At 34.2% G+C, this 18,887-nt stretch overlaps 1 pseudogene; it reads right to left on the reverse strand.

Moving 5' to 3' along the window:
* Nucleotides 1–8,020: 8,020 nt before the first annotated feature.
* LOC141506191 (occludin pseudogene) overlaps nt 8,021–18,887 on the reverse strand; it is a 50,729-nt pseudogene continuing 39,862 nt past the window's right edge.

An 18,887-nucleotide genomic window follows, 5' to 3' on the forward strand; every position in this document is an offset into this window, starting at 1 on the left:
CCCCCCACTAAAATGAACAGCTTTGTTTTTTTAAAATGCTGTCTTTTAAGAACAATAAAGGGTAGTGAAATGGCCATTGTGGAAAGATGAGAATGATGACAAAGGAGAAGACAAAAAGATGAAAAAATTGAAAAAACATTTTTATTTGAATCAAAAGAATGTAAAAAGAAACCCCAACTTTCAAAGAAAATATATTCATGGTAAGCTTTTAGAATTATTTTTCATTGCATATACTTTGAAAGAGATCTCATTTTAGAGATTAATGTTTTGATGAAAACAATATTGAACAGAAATACATATTTTTGGTGTTGATGTATATGATATATAACACTAGTTTTAAAATATCAACAGATTAATAATATATTAATGCTTTGATAGTGTATTTCTTATATTTATTAGGTATTATATCAAATTACATGAATTAAATTAATGTAAATATTTTATAAAATTTGATTTACTTGGCATTGGTCATGTTTGTCCTTTTAAACATTTGACCACATCAATTATTTTTGTTACAAAGAAGGCTGGTTCTGTATACTTCTATTATCCCTAAAGCTTTCAACTGAATAAGCGGGTGCTTAATGTCCATGGGTATAAGGGGTTTAGTTGCTATTTTTAACTCAGTTTATTTTAAAATAGGATCTTATGATATGTATTTGTGTGTGTGTGTGTGTGTGTGTGTGTGTGTGTGTTATTCTCTTGGGACAATTACAAAGAATAAAGTCAGCCTTATACTTTGTTGTAATGATAATTATAAAAAAAAATTTATTCCTTTGAAACCCCATTCCTGTTAATAATTTTTCTTTTATCCGAGCTTTCTGAGATGTCACTGTGTGTAATTCTCTTCTTTTAAAGATATTTTATTTTCCTCCTTAATAAAAACAAATACCCAGACAAAAACAGAACACAAAATGCCATCAGTGACATGATTAATATGTGTACAAGATAAATAGAATGGAATTAGAGAACTCTAAATCTATGATTAATATTCTAGAGGCAGAAATGTTGAATATTAAAAACCTATTTCATCTTTCTTAAATTCTTGGCAAATCCAAATAGCAAATGTTTGTCTATTGTATGATTTGAATATCCAGTTCACTTTTGTACTTTTTACTCATTTGATATTTATTAATCTCACTTCTACATTACAAAATATACCAAATAGATTATTTTTTAAAAGTATAATTTTCACAACCTTATAAGTCCTTGAACCCAAAAGATATAATAGTCTCTTTGATAATATTTAAAATGTTTTTGTTATTTTTGTTTCTTTCCAAATGAATAACATGATAGTGAATAAATGTGCAAATAAATGTGATTGCTCATTTGTACACTGTTTTGCCCATATAGGATGTGTGTAGTCCACATAGGTTTTTCACAGGCAAGCAAAAACGTCTGCTTCTCGATGCTCCTCCCCTATCCCCTCCCTTTTTCTAAGGAAGATTTTTTAATCTAGGAGTAGTGATTATTAGATTCAAGCTGTACTCCTGATCCCTATTTTTTTTAATGTAGAAGGAGGGTCCCAAACCATATATCCAAGGCTTAATTCCCTTCCCACCACATGACAATTCCACAATGAACAAACATAGCATATAAACCCATTTATTTGAACATACAACAAACAGAAATCAGAGAAAGTAGAATATATATATATATATATTTATATGTATGTATACATATATACATACATACATACATACCAGTGATAAACAGAATGAATGAGCTGTTCTATTGGAAGTGAGATAACTCAGCTCAAATAAGAGATAAAATGAAACCTAGATTCCAGATCACATCCAAGGGAAAATTCCCTGAAGTCTGTGTGGTATGATAAGCTGAGAATATTGACATGATTGAAGTATCATCCCCTCTGCAATTTAGCTTCTTTCTAGGGTCTTTCTCCCTCCAATGTGTCCTAAAAAGAACTTGGAATGGTACATATTCTCTCTAGAAGTAGGATGACACAAGACTAGGTTGTCTCTTCTCTCTAGCACTCACCAACTCTGTCATGAAAGAGAAAGGCATTAAATAACCAATGGGGAGAGTTTCCTACCTGTGGGGTTTAATGCTTGCCTTACAACTATGTATCTAAGAAACTTGTAATTTAAGTGTTAGGAGGCAAGTATTCTTAGTGGAATAATCTTTATGACACTGTGATACATTAATGTTTTGTCCTTCATTCTCAAAGACAATCATGACATCAAGGAGGTGATGCCATGACAAGCACTTGAATTGGATTTGAGTGAGAGGGGGTGCAGTGCTAAGTCACCAGATTCCCTTTCTCTTCCAGAGTCATCTGGGTGCTGGCCAGAAATGAATCAGGACAACTAGAGAAGGCCCTGATGGGAGGTAGTCAGGATTAAGTGACTTGCCCAAAATCACACAGCTAGTAAATGTCAAATATCTGAGGCTGGATTCAAACTCCCATCTTTCTAACTCCAAGACCAGTGCAGTATCCACTACTCAACCTAACTGGTACATTAGGCAATTAGGTAGCAGTAGATACAACATTGGACCTGGAATCAGGAAGATCTGAGTTCAAATCTTGCCTCAGATACCCACTACATGTGTGACTCTAGGCACATCCTTTTGGCCTCTCTCTGTCTCAGATTGCTCATCTATAAAATGGGAATAATAGCTCCTACTTTGTAGATTTGTGGTAAAGATAAAATGAGTTATATTTGTAAAGTACTTTTCAATCCTTAAAGTACTATGTAATTACTAACAATTATTATTTTAACAGATGCAGAAACACATTTACTTGTTCACACTTTCAGGTTCCTGAGATAACATTTATTGAAATTTTTTTAGGTCATGGGGATCAGCCCAAATTTGTCCTAGAGACAGGACAGAAGATTAGGATTCATATAATGGAAGAGTTCACAATTTATTGCACCTAAAACATATATATATATATATATATATATATATATATATATATATATATATCCACTTTTATATAGACCTTTAAGATTTACAAAGTGATTTGTAAATATTATCTTTCTGAAATCTCATAATAAGGCTTTGTGGTAAATAATAGAAGAATAATCCCCAGGCTGAATATTAATTTAAGGCTCAGGGAGATGAAGTAATTAATCTAAAAATCACAAAATTATAAGTTAAAGAAAATGCAGGTCAATTGACACACAGACTAGCACTTTTCTCACTTTACCAAGATGGAGACTAAGGAATTTCAAGCATTGGGGAAACTCTTGAGAGTGAACAGAAGCATATATAATCTTATTATAATCTAATTATTTAGGGGGTTTAATTGACTTTAGGAAATATATGTGGAGTATAAGGGGAAAATATATATACTTAGAATTTATATATACACATATTAGCATATATATATACATATATATATATATATAAATAACATACTTAGCATTTAAATATTACTCTCATCTGGGAAGTCATGGGTTGGGGGGGGGGCTTTTTTCCTGCAAGGCAATGGGATTAAATGACTTGCCTAAAGTCACTTAATAAGTGACCTTAATGAGGTCCTTAATAAGGAATTATTAAGTGTCTGAGACAGATTTGAACTTAGGTCTCCCTGACTCCAGGCCATTGTCCCACCTAGCTTCCCCTTGGAAGTCTTTGTAAATGAACCCTCACTCAATTGATCTGGAAAGTTTTATAGTTTCCCCCAATCTTCATCCATTTTTCTACCCTGAAAATCAGAATTCTCTCTAAGGTTTCTAGAAGATTTATATCTCATCACACTAAGGTTTGACTCAGGTCCAAAGCTTCTTGTCTGACAGAAAACATGGTCTGGAGCAAGACTCAATCTGTTTTTTTGGGTTTTTTTAGTTTTTTTCAAGGCAATGGGGTTAAGTAGCTGTGGCTAGGTAATTATTAAGTGTCTAAGACTGGATTTGAACTCAGGTACTCCTGATTCCAGGGCCGGTGCTCTATCCACTGCACCACCTAGCTATCCCAGCAAGACTCAATTTGCAGAGAAACTTGAATTCATTCTGAAACCAATCAGAACTCTGGAACTATCTGAAACTGTCTGAAATGTTAATAGATATTCTCCATTTTATTCTCACTTTAAAGATCTACCCTAGGTATAGATTGGTGGAGTACCCATGAACCTGACCAGGGAGCATAAGCACTCATTTAAAAGTACCTACCAACAATCAGATTGAGTCCTATCCAGAAAGCTCAGCCTCATCACTTGTAGCTTCTGAAATTCGTAACACCTATACCTCTTCTCTAAAGTTTTCCTTACCAACCTCTATCTAGCAACTTAATATGGGGCCTCACTGTCTCCCTGCCACCAACTCTAGAGATCCCAAGGTTTGAAAAAATGAAAAAAATAGCTTCCCTTTATCAAGAAGATCTAGGTTTCAATCTTGCTACATTAGTATGTGGTTCTGAGGAAATCATTTAACCTCCAAGACCCTCATTTTTTCCCATCTATAAAATGTGGTGGCTAGACTTACTAGTATCTATGATTCCTTCCAATTCTGAGTCTCTGATCCTATGAACTCACCTTTGCCTTGGAGTTAAGATGTACCTTTTGCATCAATCAGCATTTTCCCATTGTTTAGCTCAAAATTGATTTTGTTGCCCCAATTTTTTTCGTGGGTAGGAAGGACATTTAATGTATTCTGTTGCCCTGAGTCTTGATAGGTGTGACATTTTAAAAAGTTCTAGAGACATAATTTCTGGATAATTTAATCATTTTAGTAATAATGCCAGCACTTTTTAAGAAAGGGTCAGTGGCACTCTCCCATGCCTTTGCAAGCAAGGGCTCACAGTTTATATGCCCATGGAAGAGCAGGTGTTCCTCAGAGTGGCAATCAGCACTGACTGGTTAGCAATTAACAAGAAAATTAATATTACAATAAGGATTTTAACCTATTTAAATGAATGTTGATTATGTCATGTGCTTCTAAGTTACTCCCCAACCTTGGGCTATCTATTCAAAGAATGTACTCCCCCATCCAAAACCTGAGTAGAGTACAGTGCTTCTCCATCTGAGTGGGATCTGAACAATTTTTTAGGAAAGTTAATCCAATCTCATTATTAGAAATGTCCTTCAAGAAACTGAACTTTTGAAATCAGTACTTTTGAAAAAGGGGGTAACTCTGGATCTCCCTATGTCATTCCTTGTTAATAATATTTCTCTCACAGTGAACTCCAAGCACAATATAATCCGGATGATAACAACTATTTGATACTTGAATAATATTTTAAGATTGTCAAAGCATCTATGTACACTGTCTCATTCAATACCTACAATTTCCCTGCAAGGTAGATGCTATAAGTAATATTTTGCCCATTTTAAATATAAACAGAAGCTCAGAGATACCAAGTGATTTGCTCATGGTCACACAGTTAGTAAATCTCTGATATATGTCATTTGGAAGATGATTTTTTTTTCATAAAGAACACTCTCAAGAGCCTGAATTGACAGCTCCATCTCTCCAACTGTGAAGGCATCTGGGATCGAAAATCCAGAAATGTATTATTTTCCATTTTGCAGCCCTTGATGAGGCATGTAAGGAGAGAGCATTTTATTTCTCAGCTTCATAGGGAATTGCACACATGCTTCTCCCTCTCATTTTTCTTTTAAAATTTGCAGTGATTTTGTTAGAGACGATAGCTCCTTTATGAGGAAATACATCTGAGAAACTAAATGAGGCCTCCCAGCAGATTCAGTCATTTGCAAAGCCATTGGAGAATCTGTAGGCAGAGGCTTTGAAAACTGAGGGAGGGAGGCAATGCATCAACTGCTCATACTTATTCTCCTAACTGCCAGAGAAATTAAATTTGTTTTTCACCTCCTGAAAATTCAACACATTTTTATTGCACAAATCTCTCCCATGTTTAAAGCTACCCTGCAATCAATTTTCCTATTAAAATGAATGTCTCATCTTAATTTTGCATTTTCTTATTAAAGACAGTGCTTAGCATATTCAATGATTACCCTGTTTATGGGTCTTGTTCCTAAAGTTTTTATAACCTTTAGCTTATTATTCAGTTCAATGATGATGGCTGTTTTTAATATTTTAATATCTGTTCAAAGGATAATAATAACTGACATTTACATGGTTCTTTAAAGTTTGCAAAGCCCTTTAAATATGTTATTTCCTTTGGTCCTTAAAACAATCCTATGAAGTGATACTTTCATCCCCATTTAATAGATGAAGAAGGTTGAGGGAGATTAAGTGATTTGCCCATGATCACAGGGCTAGAAAATATTAAAGGTCTGTTGAATTCTGGTTGTCCTTATTCTAAGTCCAGTACTGCACCACACTACTTCTCATATCATAAGATCACAGATTTAAAGTTGGAAGGAATTTTAAAGGTCATCTAATATTACCGTCCCCAACCTCTCATTTTACAGTCAAGTAAACTTTAAAATAATGAGGTTAATAAACTTACCTAAAGTCAATGATAACTATGGGCTATATAGAATGTATTTGCTCATATTCTTATATTATTTATTCAAAATTGTACCAAATACTTTTTTCCAATACAGTAATTAATTGGTGAAAGTTTAAAATATACTGATCTTTGGATCATGTCTCTCTCTCTCTCTCTCTCTCTCTCTATATATATATATATATATATATATATATATATATATAGAGAGAGAGAGAGAGAGAGAGAGAGACAGACAGACAGACAGACAGACAGACAGATAGACAGAGAGACAGAGAGACAGAGAGACAGAGAGCACACAGAAAAATATAAACTTCTCAGGCCAGAGAGCAACAGCTCTGGAGTCAGGAGGACCTGAGTTCCAATCTCACCTCAGAGACTTAATTACTTAGCTGTGTGACCTTGAGCAAGTCACTTATTTTGCCTTAAATATAATTTTTAAAAATATAATCACAAAAGCATTTCTGTACAATAGTAAGATGAATAGCAGTCAGTATCAGTTGAACTAAATTTATTTGACTACTTTATAACTTAAGAACAACTAGAACAACACATAGACTGAAAGAAACCATTGGAAATCTCTATTACATGAAGTGCATGCTATCTTCAGTTTTCATATAAATCTGTAGTCTATGTCCAAAAATATTAGCAACCAAACGTGTGAATAGATTACTTCACACAGCTACCACCAGAATTACTTCCATTGAGTATGAAAGGTTTTTACAAAAGCTTTTCCACAATGGTCAACACTCATGTAAGATGAAAATAATATATGTAAATTCATTAAAAGTTCCAATAAGGTATAATTCAAGTTATAACTTGAATTAATTTATTTTATTACATGTACCATCTAATTGATTAAAAAAATGTAACATAACAAGAGAAAAACAGTCATTCAAGAAGAAATGACAAAAATTCTAACCTACATCATTATGAGGCTAAATGCCATAATTAAAAAGTAAAATATATACACTTGGTAGTTGTATATAATTTTTATTATTAGATAGCATCAGCTCTCAGGAATAGTTGACTTATAAAAAATTTTCAATCCATTCAGTAGAAATCAGTGGAGTAGTGGGTTAGAATGCAGCATACACAGTAGAGAAGAACACATTTTAGACAAAGAACTTGATTTTAATATAGTCAGAGTCGCTATATGGAGTTCACCTAAATTCTGAGCTAGAATAGTAGCAACTCTGTTGTGGAGAGAGCTTTTTAATGAACTTACATGTTCAGTTGAGAAGACAAAAGAGACCAGAGTGTAAGTCATAGCACTAGAGACAATTGAAATAGTCATTGAGGTTTAAATCTTCAAAACCTAATACTGGTTCCCAAATTTAAAATGCTAAAAACCTTAATGTCAGAATATAAAAGTGAGTTACCAAAAAGTATTATAAAAGGTATCAACACTGATGCCATTGAATTAAATTAGCATTAGCCATGAAAACTTCATAAAGATCACAAAGAGATATCTTCTCATTGATTAAAGAGATATTTGTCTTCAGATGACATTGGTTAAGTCATTTGCAGAGAAAGCAAGGTCATACTTCACAGTGTCTCAAATCTTCTTGTGACTATTTTTTTTGTCTATCCTTACTGTATCCACCTTAAATTTAAGGCAATTTGTTTACAGTTGCTTGCAGTATTTCTTCTTATTCTTATCATCTGCAGATGCTTTCACTTTTTTGTCCAGTATATTCAGCAGCATCAGCCATATATTTATTCCTCACTTTCTTCTCCGGTTATCCAGTTCTTTATCTAGGGGGAGACCTCTTTTTCATCAATTTCTGCCTGTAAATTCTTGCATTCCGGTATACCAGTGTCAAAGATTTTCTTATAATGCTTCCTCTGCTGGTCAGAAGTTATTGGGAGGTATTCTCTGTCCCAGTCCTTATCCAGTTCTTTGTAAAATTGCCCTCCAGTGGCCTAGTTGATTTCCTGGTGGTCTTGGTCAGCTCTTTTTGACATCCCTCCTTTCCCATGAGGTTTCTTTGTAAGATAGTGCTGAGTTATCATGGCTACGGTACCAAGGTGAAGTCACTGGAAGCACCTTAACTACTTCTGGTGTTGGTGTTGATTTGTATGAAGAGTCCAGATATGGCCATTTGGCATTCATTCTTCCATAAAGAGGAATATGCCATGGAACTGTCAACTGACTATGCAGATGGAGTTAGATGAACTTCTGCTGCATCTACAGACATATTTCTTTCATCCATTCCTCTACAATAGGAGGTTGCTTTTCATAGACATTTTTTTGTTCCATACAATGATAGATTTGTCTTCTATATTACTCTTACTTTGGGTTTTCACAGCAAAGAATATCATTAAAGCAAAAACTACAATAACCAGAAATCCCAGCACAATAGCAACAGCCTCTTGGGGATTCACCACACTATAAAGATATTAATTCACATAGAATCCAGTTGTTGTATATACATAATACTGATTGCAAAGAGCATATATCTGAGCTAAGTACATTGACCCAGAAGCTTGTGCTGTGGGATTGATTCCCATTATGTAAACAATGGTAACAATGAATATCATGATACCTTGGACATCACTTACAATAATGACCACTAGGTAGTACATTCTTGATCTGGAAACTCTCAATCTGGTAACCCTGTCACAAATATCAAAGAAGCTATGAAACAAAGCACCATCATGGCTTGTAAAAATCCCTTTGCAGCCCTTGTGTCAGTATAAATTCTTCTATAGAGTAACCATAGCCTAGCTGTAGCTGCTACAAAAGCTTCCAAAGCCACTATTCCTCTAAAAGAGTAATTGCTTCCTAGAAAAGGACTTCCTTAGCTTGGTTTCAGGCAAGTGTGGAAACCACACAAACAAAGATGGCAATGCACATCCCAATAATCCAGGCAAAGTGAAAAGTTTTCCCTGAAAGATTTGGAGTGGCTTTAAATATTTTATCCTAAGAGAACAGGCATACACAAAGATGTTTTTGACCATATACATGTCCTTTAATTTAGTTTTATTGGAAATTTATATAGATATATAGATATTATCTAAATATTATTAGAATCCTTCAACTTCTGATACTAGTACATGCAAGAAAATATAGAAGTTCTCAAAAGGTATTAGAGGTTTTATATTTTTCTGCTGTCTTCAGGAAGCCTCAGAGAATGGAGAATGAAAAGAAAAAATGCCTATTTATTAAAAAATAGTTTTGTGTTTTATTTTTCTTTTAAAGTGTATGATACTACTTTTAGGACTATCAGCAACTATGTGCTATCTTATTGTTCTCTAAGCTTAAAGGTTCTGTTTCCCTAATTTGGGGAATAGTTATCTTCCCTTCTTGACAGAATTTTAAATCTGAAAAAATACCTTAGGGGTCATCTAATTCAACCCCCTCATTTATATGCATGCTATATTTACACAGGTAGATATTTCAGTCCACAAGCTTATTAAGAATTTACTATGTGCCAGGACTGTGTTGATCACTAGGGAAACAAAAGCAAAAAAAAATGATCCTTGCCTGTGCTCAGACAGCTCCCATTCTAATAGAAGAGGAAACATGTAAACCATTATTTACATACAAGATTTAAACAGGGCAAATGGTAGGTAATCTCAGAGAGAGAGAGACTTCTTCCCTAGTCAACCAAAAGCTTAAGAGTATGTATCAGGAAATGAGAGTTATGGGAATGGCAAAAATGAATGAGCTGAGCAGAATTTTATTTGTTTTTTGAAGGTGACTATGCTACTTTGTGGGGTCAGTCACCAAGAGGGGCCAAGAAACAAAGGGGACAACCACATAGCCAACCATAAAAGACATTCCATCCAAGGGTCACTTTATCTGCCAGAGGAATCCCTACTCTCATGAAGTACCTACTCCATCATTTGGGAGTTTGTGGCTAGGACCATCAAGGATACTGGAGATACCCCAGGTATCTGCCAGAGTACAACCAGATGGTATATGATATGGAGATGGTATATGAAGACTGCTAATCAGAAGATTCTGGGGAGAATTTACAAAAATAGCTCGACCCTGACTCCTCCTTTTACATTTTTAAAATGTTAGCCTGAGCCCAAGGTTGTGGGACAGATGGGGAAGTGCTTATTACAGTAATAATTAGCAAGAATAAAAACAACAGCAATAATAATAATAATGATAATAATAATAATAATAATTAATTTTTATGTAGTACTTTAAGATTTGCAAAATACTTTTCACATGACCTCATTTGAATCTTCCTGTGAGGTAGATGCTACTGAAAGCTACATTTTACAGTTAAAGAAACTGAGACTAAGAAAGTTTAAATGATATACCCAAGCAAGTAAGTACCAGAGATTAGACTTGAATATGTCTTCCTGACTGCAAGTCCAAAACTCTGAACATTGCTCCACCAAGTGGGCTAATAAGGTTAGTAAGGACAATTTCTTAAATCTACCTGTAGCATCAACACTGTACACCTCTGTGGAGAGTTCCTAATTACCCTTTCTGCCTTTCTGCATCTACCATTTCACTGACCCCAACACCCTACTCCTTCTTGCTTTGTTATGCAGTTGTCCAATATGGCTTTCTTGATGGTTTTGACAAAAACAGTCATTTGGCAGAGACTCCATTCCTGAGAACCAATCTAGAGGTTTCCCTTTAAAAAAACAAGCAAAGTTCAATTGTTCAATTCATGACATCCTTGTTACTTTCAGGTTCTGATACTTCCACTCAACCTTCTGGTTCTACACTCCAGTAAAATCTACCAGAATGATAAAGAAAAATCTACCATTTCAAACATAGGTCATATACAAATGGTCAGTTATTTATGGAATCAAAACTAGAACTCATGATATCTCTTGACTCTTGCCTCTTGGCCACTGTTCAATAGTCTTCCTGTTCATACAATATTTCATATTTATATTCTGAAATTTACTGGATTTTTCAGTGGTGATGAATTTTTAAAATTTCTCAATAGCAGATGGTGACCAATCACAACTTTAATGTAAATCCTTAGGCACTTATATTTTTAAAAATTATGTATGGAACCAGAGTGAAGCTCATGAAGACAAAAATGAGACAAGGATAAAACTATAGAAGAGCATTTGAGGGCTCTGACTGGGAAGCAAAACTGGAAATATTGAATAAGTGAGGGGAGCTTAGAAATGAAACCAAATGATCTCGAGGTTGAGGGAGGCTGCATAACAGAAAAGGAATTAGTGAACAATTAAGGATAAAGTAGAGAAGGGGTACCTAGAGGTAGCTATTGAATGAATGACAGTTGATAAACTGAATCAGCAAATCCAAAATTAGAAGTGGGGATAAGTTCCTTAAAGTGACTATTATTCAAAATATAAAGATTCTCAAGGTAAAAATAGCCCTCCATGAAAATTTATCTAGTAAAAGAATATATAATAGATATTACCTATAAACATCTCGAGAAATAAATTTGAAATTGTCATGCTGAGCATTCTAAGTCTTACCCCAGCATGCTATAGTCAATTAACTATCTCTGTCACCTCTGGTGTTCCCATGTCTTAGACTAAAAATTTATTCCAGTGAACCTTTTGCTTTTTGTCCTTCAAAAAATATTTATTAAGTTCTTATTATGTCCAGATTATGGTAGGCACTGGTGACAAAACAGTGTAGATAATTCCCCAATGGAATTTATCTGAGCTTCTAGGCTTTTCTTGGATCTGTTGACTAACCTCATTGAACTAGTTGGCCTCTAAGGTCACTTTCTGGTCTAATTCTTTCATATTACTCTATAATTTGATATTCTTAAAGCATGTGCCTGGTGATGTCCCTTCCCTACACAAGGAACTATTTGGCATTTAAAATCCTTCATGGTCTGGCTCCAATTCTATCTTTTCCTGTATCTCAGTCAACCTGGAATGCTGATACTCCCATTTGACTCTATCTTCTGCTTCCATGTCTTTTTCCTCCATGCCAAGAATGCTTTTATTCTTCACCTACTTTTTGCAGTATTCATAGCTATCTTCAAAGGAAATTTAGGTATGAACTACTCAGGTTTTTTCTGATTCCTCATAGTTGTTTGTAATCCTTTCTACCCTAATTACTTTATAGGTATTAGGAATTTATTTGTGTGAATGTATTGTTTCTTCCCAGTAGAATATAAACTTCTTAAGAATCAGGTCTGTTTAATTTTTATTTTTGTATCTCTGGCACCCAGTTCAGTACCTGGAAAATAATAAGTAATTAGTAAGTGCTTGTTGAACTGAATAAAATATACATATTATCCAGGGAAGGACTTCTACTTCTTTTCTCACATTTCTTAGATCCTATATTTCTTTAATAATAATAATAATATTTGACATTTACATGGTGCTTTAAGGTTCTCAAAGTACTTCATAAATATTTTCTCATTTGATCCTCACAACAACTCTGGGAAATAAATGCTACTTTTATTATTCTCATTTTACAGATGAAGAAACTAAGGCAGAAAGAGTTAAAGTGACTTTCTTTGGGTTACAAAACTAGTCAGTGTCTGAAGTAACTAACTCCAGGCTCAGTGTCCTATCTACTGTACCATCTAGCTGGCTCAGGATATAAAATTAAAAGGTTCATCAATCAGTGGATGTGTTTGTAGATATTTTCCTATAAATAGCCCATATAATAAAGGTGTGGATAAGTAGTGCAGAAAACAAATTAGCAGTGAACTTAGAGCATTTTCAACAGAATATCAAGACTATTTAAAACCACCACTTTCCAATTATAGGACAAAATCAGTTCATTTCAAATTGTTTGTTGTTTCAAACTGAATAGACTATGGATTTAGCTAAATCTTGCAGAATATATATATATATATATATATATATATACATATATATGTATACACATATGTGTAGGTACATATGCACAGATATATGTATGCATATATATATATATATATATATATATAGTACTCTTATGTTTCTTTGCTGATGTTCAACCTAAAAGTAATATGTGTACATCATTTTATAAAACCCAGTATAATAATGTTCAAAATTACAAATATTCCATATAAACCACCCTGGCAAATAAAATGACAGGATGTCTTCCCTCCCATTTCCTCTAGCTTGCCTTCCTGGCTCATTGCTAGAGGTGATCCTATCTTTCTTCTCCTATTTCTTTTCCTCCTCCTCTTATTCCTCTTCCTTTTTCTCTTCCTCCTTTTCCTTCTCTTCTTTCTCCTCCTTTTCCTCCTCCCCTGCTTACACAACTGTCTGTGCATTTCCCTTGCCCATCATAATGATTCTTGGAGAAGCAGCTCCCCGACTTCTTCCACATGGAGACACCATCTGAAACTCTGGGATTTACTAGAACCCCATTTCACAGATATATTATGAGCACCTCTGTTTTTCCCTATGGAAAGTGTCTATTAGAAGTGTCCTTTGCTATATTTGATAAGTCTTTTTTTGTTTGTACTTTATCTTCTTTTTTACTTAAGCAAATTAACTATCTATACAAGATTATAGAGTTGTTTTGGTTTTATAAGGATCAGAATAATTTACTATGGAAGTTAACTAGTGACATACTTTAGAGGACTCTTTGCAGTTCTGTCAAATTTTGGTTTGGAAATTACAGGTTTTGCTTTCCATTATCCTTATTTGTTCCTGGATAGTTTGATGCCTAAATGATCAATTAGTACAAAAGTTATCTAATCACTGACTCTATAAAGTGCTAGATAAATGTTAGTGACTGCTACTATCAAGTTGTTCCAACAAAATATTTAACAGGCAGACTTCAGGTTGTTCCCTCATTGAAGGGAAAAACCAATGGAATCAGCGGAGAAATCCTGTCACTAAATTTGAGAAAGCTTTTTTCCCCCAAAGATTCTCCCTGCTCCTAGATCACTATATGAGACTATTTCTATTTGGAGCTATTTTTATATCTATGTCTTTTCTGAGGTCCCCAGTAACCAGCATATATCAGAAGAGTGTTCTGTTCTACAGTACTATGAATAGTATACTTAAAGAAGAATCTATATGTTTTGGGATATTTATAGCAGCTCTTTTCTGGTTAGGGGGGAGCTGGAAACTGAGGGAACTCCCATCAGTTGGGGAATGGCTGAACATAACGTGTTTATGTGATAGAGATAAAATACTATTCTGTTATGGACAATGATGAACAGGATGCTCTCAGTAATAAAATTACATGAGCAAATGCACTGGGAAATATACGGTATAAAAAGTAACAGCAATATTGCAGTATGTTCAGCTGTGAATAATCTACATTTTCTCAGCAATGCTGTAACCCAAGAGAACTCTGAAGGATTTATGATAAAGAATACTCTCTCTATCCCAATGACAGAGCTGATGTTTTTGAATACAGATAGAAACATACTTTTTTCACTTTATTATTCTTGAGGTTTCTCTTTTGGGGGGGCTGTGTTTACTTTTTTAACATGACTATCAAGGTAAAGAGTCTCATGACTTCAAGTTACTTGCTTTCTCAGTGATGGGGAGCAGGGTGGGAGGAAGGGAGAGAATTTGGAACTCAAGGTTTAGGAAGTGAATGGTGAAATTTATTTTTTGCATGAAATTAATGAAAAACAAAGTTAAATGAAATTTAAAACAAAACCAAAATAAATTATACTTCAGGTTTTTGACAGATTAAATAGGGTTTTTGAGAGTTAATTTGACAATCTTATTTTACTTCCCTTAAAAAGAAAATTCACTTATTTGTTTGCATATTATCACCCTCTTAACAGAACAAGAAATGTTTGTTGACCAGAAAAAAAAATTAAAGTAATAAAAATACCTTTTGAAGGGAGATAAATAAGAAATGAACTTTTTTAGACAAAACCAGAATAATTTAGGAAAAAGAGATCTAGCCTGGAACTTGAGAGATTTGGAAAACTGTATAATATAGGTAAAAAGAAGTCTAGACTGAATTTAGGCAAACTGAATTTTTATGGTATATAAATGTAGTACTCTATTACTATACTGTAATAAATAGTGAATACAATAGATTCAGAGAAACTTGGAAAGATGTGTATGATTATGCAGAGGGGGAATGCATAGATGCAAAGCAAGTTGCAATGACCATCAAAATATAAGGAGAAATTTCTTTTAAAGTTTTTAGAACTTTGATCAGTTCAGTGACAAATTATGCCTTTGGAAAACAGATAATAAAATTGGCCTAAGGTGCAGACTGAAACCTACATTTTCAGACAGTTTTACTGCATAGATTTGTTTTGCTTAAATATACTTATTTATTATGAGATAGGCTTCAACTACAAGGAGGTTTAGAATAATGAAAGTGAGGCATAAAAAAAGAAGAAAAAAGATATGACAATTAAAATTTAAAAACGTCCAGAATAATACAGAAAGGTCAAAAAAAGGAGATAAGCAAGTAAGACAGTTTTGCTAATATCAAGTTAAAGTTAATAAACTCTTTATATAAAGGGAAGTATTAGCCAATGGGAGCTCCATCTTCTGAAGCTACATGGTGTTTTGCCTGCCACAATCCCCCAAATGAAAGCAGAGAAGTGGGGGATTGAGCCTTCCTCTGAAATTCATCATACCGTGGATGCAGCTAACTCTCTGAAGCAGGGAACTTCACGTTCAGGTATTCTACTTCTAGTTAACTGAATGATGAAGAAAAAAACCTTTGTTGACTGACAGATACTAACTGGATGATTCAATCTCTCTTTCTTGATTTCATTTTAGTGAAAAGGAATATAAACCTTTGATTGGGGAGAGTGGCCTTGTTTCATTATACAGAGCTGCCCTAGTCATCAACATGATTTTTGTTTCTTTGCCTCTTGGCCTTTGTTTATTCTTTCCTTTTCTTGGGTAAAGTTATATCAGAGATAGCTGACCTTGTGAGAGTCAAATGATAGAAAGAACAGTGCTATTGAGACTAGAAAACAACCTGAGATGTAACCCAGCACAAGATACAGCCAAGATGTTGGGTCATACAAGCAAAGATTTGACTCTGTCCTTTAGCTAGGCCATATTCAAAAGTTAACTTGTTGAAAGAGAATACTCTGTAACTACTGCTTTAAGGTTGAGCTCCTTCTCCTCAGAGACTAAGGTAGCATAGAGGAGATTGGTTGTTGGGAGGAAATGTTTGTACTTTTGTTCTTGATATATCTTCTAAGAAATTATCAGTTTATAAAAGTTTATTGATATTGACTAGTTAAATGACATTGGGGTGCTAATCATTAAAGTATATCAATGATATAGAAGAAATACTAACTGTAACTGACAATATTAGAGAGAACACACAGGAATGGGGGTTTGAACCAACAGAAATAGAGAAAGCCATTCCCTTGGGAGGTATCTCTAGACCATTAAGAAAGAGATGTCTTGTCAGGGTTTACATATACTACATTTAAAAAACTTGCATATAAAATAACTGTTTTTATATACTGCCCTCTCTTCTGTTCTTTGAGTGGTACTCCACTCTGGGGGTTATATTCATGATTTATACTTTCATTGGTGGGCAAGATGCCTGGGATATCCTAGTATATTATTCATAAACCCAATGAATGTGTTTAGTCTTATTTGTCAATCAGTAGTCTCAAGTATCTTTTACTCAAGGGGTATTTACTGATGATATGAGATTTTGTCCTTCATCTTTGAAGAAGACCGTGACATCAGGAAGGTGAAGCCATGACAAGCAAATGAATTGGATTTGAGTGAGGGGGTCTGTGCTAAATCACCAGCCTCACTTTTTCCTTCAGAGTCATCTGGGTCCAGTGGCCAGACATGAATCAGGATGACTGGAGATGGCCCTAGATGTAAGGTGATCAGGGTAAAATGATTTGCCCAAGGTCACATAGCTACTAAATGTCAAATGTCAAGAAGTGGAACTCAGGTCCTCCTGATTACAAGGTCAGTGCTCTATCTGCTGCTCCATCAAGCTGTCCTTTTTTACTGAGCAGGTATAGCAAGAACAGTATTTATGAAAATATCGCCCTCCAAAACTAGGGGTCCACTGTCCCCTATATAAATACAAAATTCTTGGAAAGAATGGACTCAAGCTTAGCAACAGTGAGGTCCATGTGTATAATATGTGGATGGTAAAGGATTAACTCACAGAATTTGGTTACTGGAAATCCCTTTGTCCCTATATGGAGACTTCATGAAATTCCCCTTAGATGTAGCACTTTTCTGATCTCCAAAGTTCAAAGTTTTTGAGTGGTGGAACTGGTAGTGTTTTTCTTGGCTCCAGTAGACATTGCTACTGATAATGATGGTAGCTCCTGGTCTCTACCTTGTTGTAGTTCACACAGTAATAACCTGGTCAATTGCATCTCCAAATAATTTTTTGTCATTTTAGAATTTTTGTTTGTCTTTAGAATACTTCTCTCTACAATCACCTTGATGCATTTTCTCCAACTAGTTCAGTTTCTCTGCTGATATGGTCACTGAGAAGGAAAGAAGAGATAAAGAGAGGGAGTTCTTTTCTCCTCAAGAGCAATTTTTTCAACAATCTAACCACTCTGGAGAATAATTTGGAACTATTCCAAAAAGGAACATGTCTTTTGATCCAGTAATACCTCTGCTAGGTCTGTATTTCAGAGATTAATATAAAAGGGAGGGGGGAAAGAACCTCTTTGTACAGCTCTTTTTATAGCAGCTCTTTTTATGATGGTTGAGAATTGAAAATTGAAAGAATAACCATCAATTGAGAAATGATTGAACAAGTTGTGATGTCTGATTACAATGGACTATTATTGGGCTATCAGAAATTACTACTAGGATAATTTCAGAAAATCCTGGAAAGATTTACATGAACTAAAACAAAGTAAAATGAGCAGAATCAGGAAAATAAGAATGAAGAATTATGAATGACTTACCTGTTCTAGACAAAATAAAGATCCATGATAATCCCAAAGGATTCATGATGAAAAATTCTATCAGCCTCCAAAGAAGAATTGAATTATTTGAATACAAACTGAAGCATACTATTTTTTCTCCTTTCTTTCTTCCTTCTTTCTTTCCTTCTTGTCTTTTTAATTGATATTGTCTTACACAAAATGACTAATATGCAATATTTTACACAATTTTACATGTCTAACCTATATCAAGTTGTTTACTGCCTCAGGGAGGATGAGAGGGAAAGATCGAATTTGAAACACAGAACAAAAAAAAATGAACATTACAAATTATTTTTACATGCAATTGGAGAAAAACAAAATACTATAACTATATTTTTAAAAAGAGTAATTTCTTCTCAGACATCTAAAATTCTTACCTCCTGAATTTTGATCTCTCTCCTGGTACCAAACTAACCCCCATGACTTGTTTTCTTTCTTAAAATATATAACCTAAGAGTAATGACTTGATCTTCAATTGATAATAAGATATTTCCTGTATGGAAGCCACTGTACTGAAAGCATACAAGACCCCAAAACTCATATGATCCTTTCAAATATGTTAACTTATCCACATGTAGTTTATTTTTTATTGTTGATTCAGTTGAGATGCCTGGGCCATCTGTGGTTGACTAGGAAGGAGCATTAGTTCCTCATTTACATTATATATTGAAATTATTTATATTATATAATTGAAATGTTTATATTAGCTCATAC

The sequence above is a fragment of the Macrotis lagotis genome, chromosome 1 (assembly GCF_037893015.1).
Source record: "Macrotis lagotis isolate mMagLag1 chromosome 1, bilby.v1.9.chrom.fasta, whole genome shotgun sequence".
Taxonomy (NCBI): domain Eukaryota; kingdom Metazoa; phylum Chordata; class Mammalia; order Peramelemorphia; family Peramelidae; genus Macrotis; species Macrotis lagotis.